We start from the raw sequence: 16046 nt of genomic DNA, 5'->3' as shown, positions 1-16046 counted from the left end.
TGGTTTACGTAGGTGCATTTAAGGTTTAAACTAACTTTTAATTCTATTAGTAAATAGAATATTAACTAAATTATATCGCCTGAACAAATGCAACAGAATTGCTTTATCGTAGTGTATGTTGTTGAAATAGACCGCATTACTTCAGTTTTAATTGTATACGCACTCCAAAGAGGCGCCACCACCTGTAGCACGTAAATTAACCCATAGGTTTGATTCTAGATAAGATGTAGTGGCGGTGGTTCCCAAGTTTTTGTAACATTAACTTTAAAACATTACAGTACTTGTACGATTACATTTACACCCATGAGAGAACGCGCCTCACAGGTTGGAAACCACTGGTTTAGCAATTTAAAGCATAATACATACTATACTCTGGAAGCCAGGAAATGTAATTTTTTTTTTAGAAAACATTGCTCTGCTTCTACGATTACATTTACTCCCCTGAGGGAACGCGCTCCACAGGTTGGAAACCACTGCATTAAAACATTATGCTTCACTCAACAAGTCGAAAATTTAACTTGTTTTTTGGAAAACATTACTGTGCTTGTACGATTACATTCACTACCCTGAAGGAACGCGCCCCACATGTTGGAAACCACTGCGTTAAGGCATAATGTCATACTCACAAGTTGAAATTAAATATTTTATTTAGGGAAACATTGTGCAATTACGATTACATTTCCTCCCTTGAGGAAACGTGTACCACAGGTTGGCAACCACTGCGTTAAGGTCATAATCAACAAGTCGAAATTTTTTTTTCTGGATAAACAGTACTGCGCTCTTACGAAGAAACTTAGAACTGATTGTAAAAGTAACTACATTTTAAAACATAGATGGCTCGCGTAGAAAGTTTTTTTTACGATCATTCATGTTTTCTTCGTAAGAGCACAGCACTGTTTTTCATTAAATTTTGGTAAATTTGAAACTAGTTTTGTATGGTATTGCAAATTGCTGCAAATTTTATATCTGAAAACAAATATTCAACAAATCGGTACGTTTGAAAAGACGCAAAATTTAAATGTTGAAAACTTTTATTTCTTGATATGGAAAACTGGACATCATACTGCACTTATCTTAATTAAAAAACTAGTGGTGCATCGTACCTTGAGGAAAATTGCTATAACTTCCCGTACAAAAATTAGATTATTTAAAAACGATTCAAACTTTTTTAAAACTTTTTAGAGATTTTTAAAATTTTTGACAAAAATGACCTTTTTGAAAAATTTGACTTTTTTAAACTTTGAAATATTTCGACAATTTTTAACTTTTTTCTAACGCAATCGCGTTCTCTCAAAAATTGTATTACCATTTTTGGCATCTTTTGCTCCGTATCTTCGAAACGACTGGACTTGCCTTTGCCAAAAACTAATTTAACTGACTTATCAATAGTAATCCAGTGTTTTTTGAATCATTCAAATTGGTTGATACGTGTTCTCCAATCCTTGACGAAAAATTGTATCCGCACATACATACACACACACGCGCGCACACACACACACATATATACATCCATTTTTTTCTAAGGTATGGCAAAATGCTTAGAAACCTTTGAAACGTAAAAATATATACAAATTTTCATTTTCGATTTTATTGTGATTACTATGAATTACCCTATGGGAAGTTAAAATTTTGGTATGAATTAATTTTGCTCACATAATAGCTATTTTTGACATTTTTGTCTGTTGTATCTCCACAATGACGAGACTTGTCTTTACTAAAATCAAATAGAAGTCTTTAGAACCATCAATTCTAATGAATTCTATGAAACTTTGCATGGTTATAGAGTAGATAGTTGAAGTAAAGCTTTTAAAAAATTGTTGGAATATGATAATTGATTTAATTATAATAATTAATTAAATTTGAGAAAATTAAGCTACTAAATATACAAGCACGTACAGTGTTTTCTGTTGGGATGGTCTTGTGGTTTACACTAAATTCTGTTTTCAAACCACTTTTCATATGCCTATATTATTTTAAGGATTTTGTTTTGACCTGAATGTTATAATTATGTAAAGTTTTATAAACCAGCAGACGGGTAAATCGTATATTGATTAATTATATATTAATTGATATGATTGATTGATTTAATTGATTGTTTATTAGTATTTAAATATATGCAGAAAAACTAATAAAATATTTGCTAGCTCAAAAATCCATAAAATTTCCAAACTTATTTGAATTTTGACCTGTAAAGTCAGAATCAAGCTGTGGTCAGTAATATATATATATATATATATATATATATATATATATATATAGATTAGTACGTACTTAGAAAGAAGAACAAAAAAATTTTGGTTGCAGTGCGGACTATCTTAAAGTTAATATTAAAACTGAAACTTTCAGAGATAATTTCATTATTAATTTGGAAGCATTTGAGCCTCTGGGAGCAAAAAATCGAAAATATCCACATTAGGGGGCACCCTATATATATATATATATATATATATATATATTCTGCATTTATTATAAGTTTCATAATTTATCTAAATTTTTTTTATCTACTATTTACTAGTATCTACATACGTCAATTAGATCACCTTTGCATTTACAATCTAAACCATCTTCAAATTTTTTCTTCACGCACCTTTGATATTCACAAATCAAGTTTTCTAACCTCTTGCCATATTTGACGATGCGTTTCAAAATTCTTTTTAGAAACATTGTTGAACAATAAATGCAATGACCAAGCGAAATGTCCAAATATGCAATGTGGTCATAGATAATCGCTCGCAAATCAGAGATTTCTATCTAAAAAGACGGAGGAATTATTCCATGATTGATTACTTATGTAAATGACCTAAATCACCACCATTGCTTTTATCCCATTTTACCCACACCATTCAAATTTTCAACTTCCCGAAGGAGAAGTTTATGTTTTCATAAAAAAATCCGATTCGCTAATTTTATGATTTCTCTACGTTTCAAGCCATTCTGAATCGAATGAGACCAAATTTGGAAAAAGTATGTGTGTGTGTATGTAAACAGATTTTTTGCTGTAAATCGACGTTTTCTCAAAAACTCAAAAATTTAAAGCCATTCGATGCACCTCGAGGACTATTGTTTGTCAGTTTTGTGCGACGATCGGCTAAGCCATTTCTTTATAAATAGCAGGAATGTGAAAAATTTTTCGTCCACATTTTAACCCGCAATTCTGAATCAATTTTAAAAATTCAAAAACCGTTTGAAAGGTATTGGTTGGGAATTGACCTGATTAGTTTTTGGTAGAGATCGGCCGGGCCGTTTTCTTGTAATAAAGTATTGATTTTTTTTTTTCGACGATTTTTATTATTATTTTTTTGACGGTAGATATCATAGTCTTCTAGATCATACTAAAATATTACGGATCTACGACAATTCGTTTAACTTTAAAAATTCGTCAAAGTTTGCAAAAATTAGTATCGTTTATTTTGGCGTTTGTCAGAATTAGACCTTTTATCGAAGTTTGCTCAAAAACGCCTGAACCGATTTCAAAAATTTAAAAGCCATTTGGTGTATCTCGATGAGGGTTATCATTTGTCAGTTTTGTGCGACGATCTGCCGAGCCATTTCATTGTAATTTGGAAAAAAGGTGTTAAACTTTACGTCCGCATTTAAGCTCATGCTACCGAATCGATTTTAAAAAATCAAAAACTGTTCAAAAAATATTAGTCGGGAATGATACTGATTAGTTTTAGGTGGAAATCTAACGAGACGTTTTCTTGTAATTAACAGTTGAAAAAAAAATTTTAAATCGATTTTTAACTTCCCGTAGTTATAGTAATGGACCGAAAATCGGAAATAAACTTTTCTGCATATCTTCACGTTTTGAAGGTTTCTGAACATTTTGGCATACCTCAGAAATAATGAAAGTGTGTGTGTGTTTTGTATGTCGGCATTTTTCCGTTCGAGTTTTCGGGCGCACGGATCAACCGATTTGAATGGTTCAAAAAACATTCGATTCTTATTGATAAGAGACGTGCTGATTAATTTTGGCAAAGGCAGGTCCAGCAGTTATGAGATACGGAGCAAAGAGTGCCGAAAACAGATATCGAGTTTTTGATAGAATGGAGTATCCGATTTGAATGATCCGAAAAACATACAAATCGTAATGATTGGGAGAAGTGGTAATTAGTTGTTAGCAGAGACAGGTCCAGACGTTTCAAGGATACGGAGCTAAATGTACAAAAAAAGGCAGTTTTAGAGAATTTTTAGAGAGTTTTTCAAAAAAAAAATTTTTTTTGGATATCTAAAATAATTCAGATTTTAATTTTAATACTGGCTCAAGTTCTAAAGCTCACTTATATACTTTTAAATAAATAATTTCAACTTGCAATTCAATTTATATAATTCTTATAAATATTAGACAATGTTACAGTGTATTTATAATAATCTAATTGAAAACATTTAATATTCCTCGAATATTTCATTGCAGTACGCGAAGTTCCAGCAATTTGCCTTAAGGCACAATGCCATACATCACTACTTTTTTCTATCAGTTGAATTACTACCAAGTGAACTTACTTACTAAGTAAATCAATTTTCTTATTTTTTGATATTGAGTAAAATACTATTTTTAAACATTAGAAATTCTTCATCAAAAAGCACTAAAATTAAAAAAATAACGCCTCGTTTGCGTTATTATGTAAACATTTTTTTCTAAAAATATAAATTCCTATATAATTATGTTAATTTTAGAAATGTTACGAAATATCGTTTCATCTCTATATTAAAATTGCTTATGTAATTGCATCACGATATAAATTGACATCTTTCATTATAATCCGACGCTTTTTGTTGTAAAATACTTAGAACCAGTTGTAAATATTTTAGTTGGTGTGTGTATGTGTGTTGGTGGGCATATATAATAACGCATATGAAATATTTTTAAGAAATACCTTTCTCCGTAAAGAAAGTGACCGGACATTACAATCTTCAAAGGTCCGAGGTCACTGTGCTATACGCTCATATATTATGCTCATGTGATCATAGCAGGCGGAGGCAACAGTTAGTTTATCGAAAATTTGATAATTGAATTTTTTTAAAAATCTAGTGGTGTATGGCATCGCGAAAGGCAAATTGCAGAAACTTTCCGTACCAAAAATTAATTTTTTTTAAACACTTTAATTTTTTTTATTTTTGAAAAAAAAAGAGATTTTTGAATATTTTGAAATTTTTGGAAGAAATTACTTTTTTAAAGAATTTGAATTCTTTTTTTTATTTTGAAATTTTTTATACTTTGCATTTTTTTGGTTATAGATCTATAACGCCTGACTGCGCAGAAACCACATAGCATTTTGATAGTTTATAGTACCATTTTATATGAAAAACGCAGCGTAACATAGCCTTGCTGTAGCATTGGTCTATTTTACAGCAGAATATCCGTACCGAATATACCGTACTTTAAATTTTTTTGAAAACTTAGAAAAAAAATTAGATTTTTGAAAATTTTGGAATTTTTGGAAGAGAATTACTTTTTTCTGGAAATCTTGAACTTTATTTCAAAGCTATCGTGCTGTGTAACTGTTTTAGAGAAGAAATATCGAAGCGCGTAAGCGCCGCATCACAGTCTAAACATTTGTAACGAATAAACAGGATAAACATTTGTATAAAACCCATAGAAATGCAGACAAAATTCATACTTATTATTAAAACCTCCATAAAATATCTGATAATTTCATGTGCATATGCCTAATGATTATTTTTAATGACCGCCAAAAGGCATTTTTTTTATTGAGAGTCCATAACCGCTGGACCTGCCTACCCAAAAATTTTCATCAGTTTATCTTGTCAATACAAGTAAAATGTTTTTTGAATTATTCAAATCGGGCGCTCCATTCTCTCAAAATCGAATTACCATTTCTGGCACTTTTTTCCACGTATCTACGAAACGGCTAGACTACTTTTGCCAAAAACTAATCAGCACGTCTCCTTATCTATACAAATCAAATGTTTTTTCAATTATTCAAGTCGGTTGATCCGTATTCCGGAATCGTACACATACACTACATTCATTTTTTAAGGTATGCTAAAATGTTCAGAAACCTTTGAAACGTAAAGATATATAAAAAAATTATTTTCGAGTTTTTTGCGATTACTATAATATAACTTACCCTACGGGAAGTTAGTTACCCTCCTACAATAAGTTTTACCAAAATTGAATCATTATCATAACAATAATTAGAATTAGATGATTTCTTTTTCAAATTTTAAGAATTTTTCATAGGACTACGAATTCTCTAGCAACTAGGGTTTGTTGCTTTTTACAAACTATGTTCTTAATAGAAAATTAAAAATTTAAAATCGAAAATGACAAATGTATCCAAATGTGCCAGACTGATGAAAACAATATTAGCTGCTCATTGCAAAAAAGAATCTGCAATGATTTCTACATGAAAACACATAATATCTGAAAAGGAGCTGAATGTACTGTGTGTATAGTTTTCTATGTACAATAAAAAAAAAATAAAGCTACCGTTTGTTTCACTATTATATAAATATTTACACTTATTCATAAGCAACAAATATTTAATTGTTTTAAATTCATCATCAATAGAATTCAATAGTAATAATTTCAGTCAAAAACTACTTTCAATGTCAAAATTTTCTTTTAAAATTTTTTGTTCGAATTATTTGAGCAAATAGTTTTTTTAGGAAAATTTGAAACCGGTTAAAAACGGTTTTTTGAAAAAACTACTGTTACGAAAATCTGTTCTCTAAAAAGTAGGTTTTTGTATGTGTGACAATAGTGAAAATTGTATATTTAATATGGAAAAATTATATAATAATATTTAGGTTGGGTAAAAGAAATCTGTTATTTTCAATTTAACAATTTTAGATTTATGATTATCGGAAAGATGACATTTTGCTGAGCAACAGGCAATCCAATCCAAAAAAATCCAATTTTGAACATCGTTCAATAATTGGTTTATTTCAAATAAAAAGTTTTACATCCCTGATCGAAGAACCAATAACTTATATATATATATATATATATATATATATATATATATATATATATACATATATAATTAAAATTATATGATGTGCTGTACCGTCCGGCACATCTTTCAAATCGTTATGTGAGCTTCAGCCAAAAGAAAAAACTTGTTCATTAATTATTACATGACTTATATTATACCAATTAACATTTAATAGATAGACTTTTATGCAACGGTTCATTTAATTTTTTAGATATTTAACATTCACACGTTATCATGTTTTTTATTCCATTTAATTTCTAGAATTAAATAAATTTCGGAACACGTGCATACTCACAGGTCTATAAAGAGAAATTATATTAAAGATAAGTGGATAAAAAAATGATTTTTTTGGGAATAAATTGAGATTTTGATACCTGTTATACAGGGTGTCCCCGAACTTAACGTCAAGCTTAAACGGGGTGATAGTATTGATTTTAACTCTCCTGAAAAAAATTAGAAAAAAATATCCAACATTGTTTGGAAATTATCAGCTTTTAAGTGCAACCTAGAGCTTTGGTGAAACTATTACCATTTCTCGGTTATTATGGTTATTTTTTACTAATTTTTTTCACTTAAACTTTGAAACCGTAACTGTCAATAACATTTCTAGGACCACAGTAAAAAATAATAACACAACTGCTTCAAGTTTTTAAGAATTAAGACTTTTTATAGAACTATGAATTTAAAATTTTTAAAATCGGTCAAATTTAAGAGGCCCTTCTTTAAAAAAAAATTACTACAGTGTGTTGGCAAGTTTTATCAAAAGTTGGTGCATTTCATCAGGATTGTAAAATGGTAAAACACTTGATAATTCTATTATTGAAAAATTAAAAAAAAAATTAAGGTGACTTAAAGTCTTTAAGGTGCAAAACAAAATCGATGTATATGTATAATGAATTTAGAAAATATTTTAAACCTCTTCCTTAATTAGAATAACTATATTTTTTAAATCTAAACAATCTTTATAAATTTTTAAATCTAAACAAGCATTTTGAAAATGATTTTTTAGTCTTGAATACTGGTGAATAAAACTTATAAAAATTGGTATGTTAAAGGGACTACAAAATGTGAAACTAACTACAAATGTCTACTGAACATTTTTTCCGCAGATTTACAACTTAAAAATTTTATTAATTTTTTTTATTAGTATGCAGATTTACAACTGTTAAGTATTGTTTAGGAATCATGTTTTTAACCCAAGTGAAAATCGTTATCAATAGAGCAGTTTCAACACAACGCAGGATTTTACTAAGGAACCTTGCGGTTGCACCCTAATTTTACTAAAAATAGGTACAATGGTATTTTTATGATTAATACAACTTTAAGAATGATCTATTATAATTAATAAGTATTCAATAATATTCATTTGGCAAATAAAATACTTAATAAAGTAAGTCTAATAATTTCATCATCGGATTTGATTATTCTGTAACAGATTTCAGAGCGTCTTTAAGAACTTTCCATCTTAATCCAAGTAGTAAGCAAATATTATTTCAGATTTGTGTTTCAGTTAATTTGAATATCTTTATTTTTATCTGTGCCTACATATTAAAAATATGATCTTTTACTTGAACATTTGCTCGACCATAAAATCTTCTCGACACTCACAATTCATAAGAGGTTTGGAACACCTTGAAATCGTTTTTTTTAAACAATTGCAACCCAAACGGTTGTTTTCATCTCAGTGTGATCAATCAATATTATTACAATTTCTGTAATAGGACAAATATTTGATTGAAGGCTATTTTGACTTGAAACATTGCTATTTATATTTCCAAGTGATGTCACTACTGCTTGACATCAGGCTGTACGATGCAGGTATCAAACACGGGACTTTTGCTTCAGACCCCAATAAAAATAATAAACTATGATACCAATAATGAATAACTTGCTGCAAATTGCTGGAACTTTGCAGACCAAAAATTAAAATAATTTTTTTAAAAATACAATTTTTATAAAACTTTGAAAAAAATTGATTTGTGTGATTTTTATACATTTAAAAAAAATAGTGTTTTTGAAAAATTGGATTTTTTCTACTTTGAAATATTTTGGTAATTTTGAACTTTTTTTTCAAAGCAATCGCGATACGTTAGTTGCGTAGAAACTAAATATCGAAGCGCGTGGGCGCCGCGTCGCAGTATAACGGATGAACATTAGTACGGAATCCATAGAAAAGTAAACAAAAGTAGTTCTTATTATTAAAATATCTATAAAATATGTGATAATTTGATGTGCATATTTACAATGATCATTTTTGTCTGCCAAATGGCTTTTTTTATTTTTTTATTGGATATCTAAAACCGCTAGGTCTGCCTTCCCAAAATGCAGTTCATCATTTTGTCAATACAACTAAATGTTTTTTGAATCATTCAAATCAGACGCTCCATTTTCTCAAAAACTAAATTACCATTTTTGTCACTTGTCTTGTATCTTCGGTACGGCTGAACCTGAATTTTGCTAAAACTAATCAGCATGTTTTCTCATCGATAGGATTCGAATGTTTTTTGAATTATCCAAATTGGTTGATTCATGTTCCCGAAATCGTCGACAAAATATTGCATCCGCACATACATACACACACACATACATACATTTTTTCTAAGATATGCCAAAATGTACAGAAATTGTTGAAACGTAAAGATATATAAAAATTTTTATTTTCATTTTTTTGTTGAAAAAGCTACCAAAGAAACATATAATTATACTCTCATCTTACTCCAGCAAAAGAATTAGTAATAATACAATGTACTTATATATAAAATGATAGAAGTAAAAAAAAATGCATCCTAGCGAATATAAAATAATTTTGATACAAAGGTGATAAAACCAAAACATGTTAAACAATTGAAACTTTTCAGGATATTTGTGACTAACATATCAGACAGAAGCCAAATTTTTGGGTGAAATGCCCAATGAAAGTTTTTGTCATTTTTTTGTGAGATGAAGGTAGTGTCATCTTTGACAATGGTCAGAAGATTTTGTATTTTTTGTTAAGTCAATAATCCTGCAGATTTATTTGTTGTCCAGTTTATATTATACGTAAAAATTGCTATATAATAAAAAAAATGAAGACTTCAAACACAGAGTGATGGTGTCTTTACCATTTACTCCAAATGGACCAATTTATCTATCTGTCCCACACCTTTGTTTCTGATCCAATATCATCAATACAGAACATCATATCAGAAACAACCAGCAGTGTTCTCACATTTCCATATTTCATTGTCAATGTATTTTAACAGTCAGTCAGTGTATCTATTACAATTATGGACGCAGTACATGTCTTTCTAATGTTTGTAAGCAGTTCGCTTTGTATTTACATACACACGTTCTCTTCAACTCGAACACGATGGAGCATACGCAATAGTTTAGAACAATGATGCCAAAACAGAGATCAACGTGGGACAACATGAGGAAAAGATGCCTAATCATTCTTTAATTTGTTATTTAACGTCTTGGTAACAATTTGCTGACTTCCTGAGGTTTTGAAATAGTAAGAAATTGAAAATGAAGAAGATGCTTTGGGATCTCTGATCTTGGGGACTTCTGACCATTTTGGAGTACTTTGCAAGATGTGGATGTATGTTTTGGTGCGTTGCATGTATGTTAGAATTTGTCTTGTCCTAACAATGATGCCAAAACAAAGATCAACATGGGACAACATGAGGAAAAGATGTCTAATCATTCTTTAATTTGTTGTTTAACGTCTTGGTAACAATTTGTTGACTTCCTGCAGAGTGAGGTTCTGAAATTGTAAGAAATCGGATATAGAGAAGATACTTTGGGATCTTTAATCTTGGTCTTTTGATCATTTTGGAGTACTTTGCAAGATGTGGATGTATGTTTTGGGGTGATGCATGTATGTTAGAATTTGTTTTGTCCTATCTTGAGCATTGATGCCAAAACAAAGATCAATGTGGGATAACATGAGGAAAAGATGCCTAATCATTCTTTAATATGTTATTTAACATCTTGGTAACAATTTGTTGACTTCCTGCAGAGTGAGTGAGGAATGAATTTGGAAATGAAGAAGAAGCTTTGGGATCTCTGTTCTTAGAGACTTCTGATCATTTTGGAGTACTTTGCAAGATGTGAATGAATGTTTTGGTGTACTGCATGTATGTTAGAATTTGTCTTGTCCTACCTTGAACAATGATGCCAAGACAAAGATCAACGTGGGACTACATGAGGAAAAGATACTTAATCATTCTTTAATTTGTTATGTAACGTCTTGGTAACAATTTGTTGACTTCCTGCAGAGTGAGGTTTTGAAATGTAAGTAATTGGAAATGAAGAAGAAGCTTTGGGATCTCTGATCTTGGAGCCTTCTGATTATTTTGGAGTACTTTGCAAGATGTGGATGTATGTTTTAGTGCGTTGCATGTATGTTAGAATTTGTGTTGTCCTAATTGATGAACTGAACTGTTGAACAATTTGGATGTTGCAGCAAAGCTTATGGCTTTCGGCAAAGGCATTCTTAGTCTTCAGTTTTGCAGTTGTGTTGAAGGCGTGAAGGAAGAATTTTTCTTTGGTCTTGGGATTTTTATATAGGATTTTTAAATTCGCATATTTTATGTATATAATAATAATGGATGCTCTGCTCTAGAGCAGGTCTATGACCAAAGTTATACTTCAACTTGATTAGGGAAGAATAGTTGAAAAATTTCTCATTGTTATTTAACACATTTTCCGACATGGGCTATTTTCAATTGAATACATATTTCTGATCTACATGTTTGAATAAAAATTAATATCACTACTGCATTTTTTTTAGGTTGCCTTGAGCGTATGCCTTATGCGTTAATCTAAATATGCAGAGTGTCCAAGATTTTGACATCAAACTAAAACGGAATGATAGTATTGACCTTAACTCTTATGAAAAATTTAAAAAAAACAACATATCACGCTGTTTGGAATTTATGAGCTTTTAAGTGCAACCTAGAGCTTTGGTGAAAATGTGAGAATATTTTGGTCATTTTCGTTAATTTTTGGACAGCACAGCCTAAAATAATAATACAATAGCATCAGATTTTTAAGAATTAAGACTTTTTGTTAAACTATGAATATACTAGTGGTGCATGGCAACGTACCTTGAGACAAATTGCTGGAATTTCCCGTACCAGTTTGATATGTATTATTTGTTGTGATATAATTGGTTTGGTTTTCACAATATAATTACTCAAAGTCAAATTGGATCTTTGTGCTCCGCCCTACCGTACTCTATATTTCTCCGTACCAACCAGTTTAAAGCATAAAAACAATATCATGTCCCAAAAGCCTAACTTCCCAAATATCAATTACATGTGGCCCCTGCCGTCAAAAGTCGTCGTCCACCTTTGCTTTCATCCGACATGAAGACTAAAAGTGTTTATTCGCGGAATTAGAATTAATTCTCCCGTGTCGACCGTCGGCAACGGTGTTGCTCTTCCATACGGCACATCGATGCCAGGAAGACACTTTTGCTTTGACGAAAACCTCTCACTTTCATTAGACGCCTCTTGAATAATACAGGGCCGAATCAGGAAACGATTGTTATTGGAATTTAATTGGACAGAGCAGCATTGGGAAAGGATAGTAATTGAAATATTATATTCCAGCGTAGAGTTTTTTTAATTAAACAAATTCAACACAAAACTTTTATTAGCACTTAAGATGATTCAAAGCAACACTTGGAACATTTACAAGATTAATTAATTTTTTAATTAGCTAACCTTGGTTTTTATTTAATAAATAGACGGATGCCTGAGAAACTTCTTATTAACTTCCCATACGAAGTTAGAGTAATCGCAAAAAAACGAATTTTTTTTTGCATATCTTTACGTTTTAGAGGTTTCTGAACATTTTGGCATACCTCAGAAAAAATCGATGTATATATGTGTGTGTGTTTGTATACAATTTTCAACTTCTTGTAGGGTAAGTTAGAGTAATCGCAAAAAAATCGAAAATGATTTTTTTTATATATTTTTACGTTTCTAAGTTTTCTGAACATTTTGGCATACATTACAAAAAATTGATGTATGTGTGTGTGTGCGGGGACAAACTTTCGTTGACGATTTTGCGAACACGGATCAAACGATTTGAATAATTCAAAAAACAATTGATTCCTACTCTAAAGGAGACAAGCCAAAAATGGTATTTCAGGTTTTGAGATAACGAAGCATTCGATTTCAATAATTCAAAAAACATTTTACTTATATTAGACGAAATGAATAACTGGTCAAATTTTTGAGAAGACAGATCTAGCGTTTTCGGAGGTCCAATAAAAAAGTTAAAAACAATGTCATTTGGCGGTTAAAAATGGGGTTCCGTAATAATGTTTACACTTTAGACGGCTACGCGGCGCTTACGCGCTTTGATATTCTGCCCAAAATCAGCTATGCAGCGCATAAATGCTTAAATTAAATGATTGCTTAAATAAAATGTTTAGGATTTAAAAACAAATCATAAATATATATAAGAAAATTAAATATTTGAAAAAAGTAAATTTTTTTCATAAATTTCAAAATTTCTCAAAAATCTAATTTTTTAAAGTTTTGCAAATTTTATTTTAATAATTTAGTTTTTGGTGCAGGAAGTTCCAGCAATTTGTCTTGAGGCACGATGCCATGCACTACTAGTTTGTTTACGATTTCGGGCGCATGGATTAACCGATTTGAAAGATTCAAAAAATATTCGATTTCTACTGATGGGAAGACGTGCTGATTAGTTTTTGGCAAAGACAGACACTGGACAAAAATAGCCAAAAATGGTAATTCAGTTTTTGAGGTAACGGAGGGCCTGATCTGAATGGTTCAAAAAACATTTTATTTGTATTTATGAAATAAAAATTTGATTAAATATTTGGAAAGGCAGATTCAACGTTTTCGGAGATACAGAGAAAAATGTAAAAAAAAAAGATATTAGGCAGTCTAAAATGATCATTAGACATATGCACATCAAATTATCAGATATTTTAAGCATGAGTACTCATTTTGTTACAATTGTTTCGGATTCTGTACTAAGATTTTTAATTTTTAAAGTTTACTCATACCGTTCAACAAATTTCGAAATTATCAGAATTTTTTTTTCAGAAAATTTACAAATATTTTTAAATGTTTCTTTGCGCCTTGACACAAAAATTGTTAAAGCATTCGATAATTACTTGAATTAATAAAAGAAATACTAATTTATTTATCTATAATTCTAACTGCGATCAGAACTACTTAAAATTACATTGTTCAATTAGCTGTTAATTTAGGACTTAACCTAATGTTTTTCATGAGAAACAACTCATTGGTTAGCCATTCTCCTGTGTGTGGCGATTATATTAGCTCCCTTATGTCTAATAGTTATGAGTGATTGTTTTAGTAATGCCCACGAAAAGCATAATTCTTGAAATTATATTGAGATTAATAACGTCAAGTGCAAATTTGACATCATGCTGACTGATTTAGGGCTTGATTGAGGGTCGAACCATCGAACCCATGACTTGTTAATGAATGTTGGTGATTACGAAAGAAATGTCCAACTAAATTTTTAATTCTTGTTTAACTATTCCATTGATATCTTCTATCTGCACGATGATCTGCGTTTGAAACGTTTACGTAAAGTCTTTTCGAATTTAATTTATTTACAAAATCTAATCACGCATAATGCAAAAGTAGAGAAAACGTATCGTCTGTAATTGAATTAAAGCAAACTATTACGAGCATTGTGCTCGACTAGCAAAATGCAAAACGATAATAGTAAAATGTAAAAAGTTAAATGGCAACACATGTGAAACAGTAGTTAAATTTCAAACTCCAGGAGAATACTAATTTATATTTAGTACAGGACTATTGGGGAATAAAGACATATGAACATAATATGAGCATTTTTAACTTGAAGGAGAAGTTCATGTCTTCGTCAAAAAATTCGATTTGCTAATTTTATGTTTTCTGAATCGAATGAGACCACATTTTCAAAAATATGTGTGTGTGTGAGCCGATTTTTGACCTTTCATCGACGTCTTCTTAAAAATATGGCCATTTTAAAAAATTTAAAAGCCATTTAATGTATCTCAATGAGGACTATCGCTTTCCAGTTTTGTGCGACGATCTGCCGAGCCGTTTCTTTGGAATTTGAAAAAAGTGTTAGACTTTTCGTACATATTTAAGCTCATACTACCGAATCAATTTTAAAAAATCAAAAACTGTTCGAAAGATATTAGTTGGGAATGATACTGATTCGTTTTAGGTGAAAATCTACCGTGCCGTTTTCTTGTAATTAACTGTTGAAAAAAAATTTAAGCCGATTTTTATGGAACTTTTTTTGGCGGTATATATTATGGTCTTATAGAACTTACTTTAATATTACGGCCTTACGACAAGTAGTTTAATTTTGAAAATTCATCAACGTTTGAAAAAATATTACAGTCTTTTGGGTCAAAGGTCGCTTATGTGATGTGATGAGTCAAACGTTGTTAATTCATTAAAATTTAAAATAATAAAATACAAATTTAGGACATATATGCACTTTATTTTTGAAATAAACTGTTGAAAATTTTATCTAAATATCTAAATTTCAATTACGGTTGATTAAGTCAATTATAAAATATTTCGGGAAGTTCATGCAACTTGCCTTAAGGCTATTTGCCACTTTCAACTAGTTTGTTTTGGTTTCCCCTGGAAAAAGTGATTGGGGTTCTAGGTTCGATACCCGTCTCAGATAGCTTGATGTCAAGCAGCAGTGACATCGGGTCTTTACTTGAAAATATAGTTTTTAATCGAAAATATCCTTCTTCGGTAATTTTAAGAATGAATATGTTTTAATTGAAATTTATTAATTAGTTTTAATATTTTTATTGATGCTGAAATGCAGTTTTCCTACTTCCATTATAAATAAGGTGAAGAACACTCATTCCATGAAAAAATAAATTGCCTACAGCTACAGTTGAATATTTATAAACATTTATTTATTTATTTATTCATGAATATGAGGCGTTACTTGTGAATATAATATAAGTAAGTTACACGGAGATTTATTATAATTAACACGAAAGTAATTAATATTATATTACAGATATTTATATTTTCTTCACGGTTCATGGTCTTCTGACCGTTTTGA

The sequence above is a fragment of the Ctenocephalides felis genome, unplaced genomic scaffold (genome assembly GCF_003426905.1).
Source record: "Ctenocephalides felis isolate EL2017-DRISC unplaced genomic scaffold, ASM342690v1 CF-g0.4_SCAFFOLD_01886, whole genome shotgun sequence".
NCBI lineage: Eukaryota > Metazoa > Arthropoda > Insecta > Siphonaptera > Pulicidae > Ctenocephalides > Ctenocephalides felis.
Note: the sequence above shows the minus strand (reverse complement) of the source record.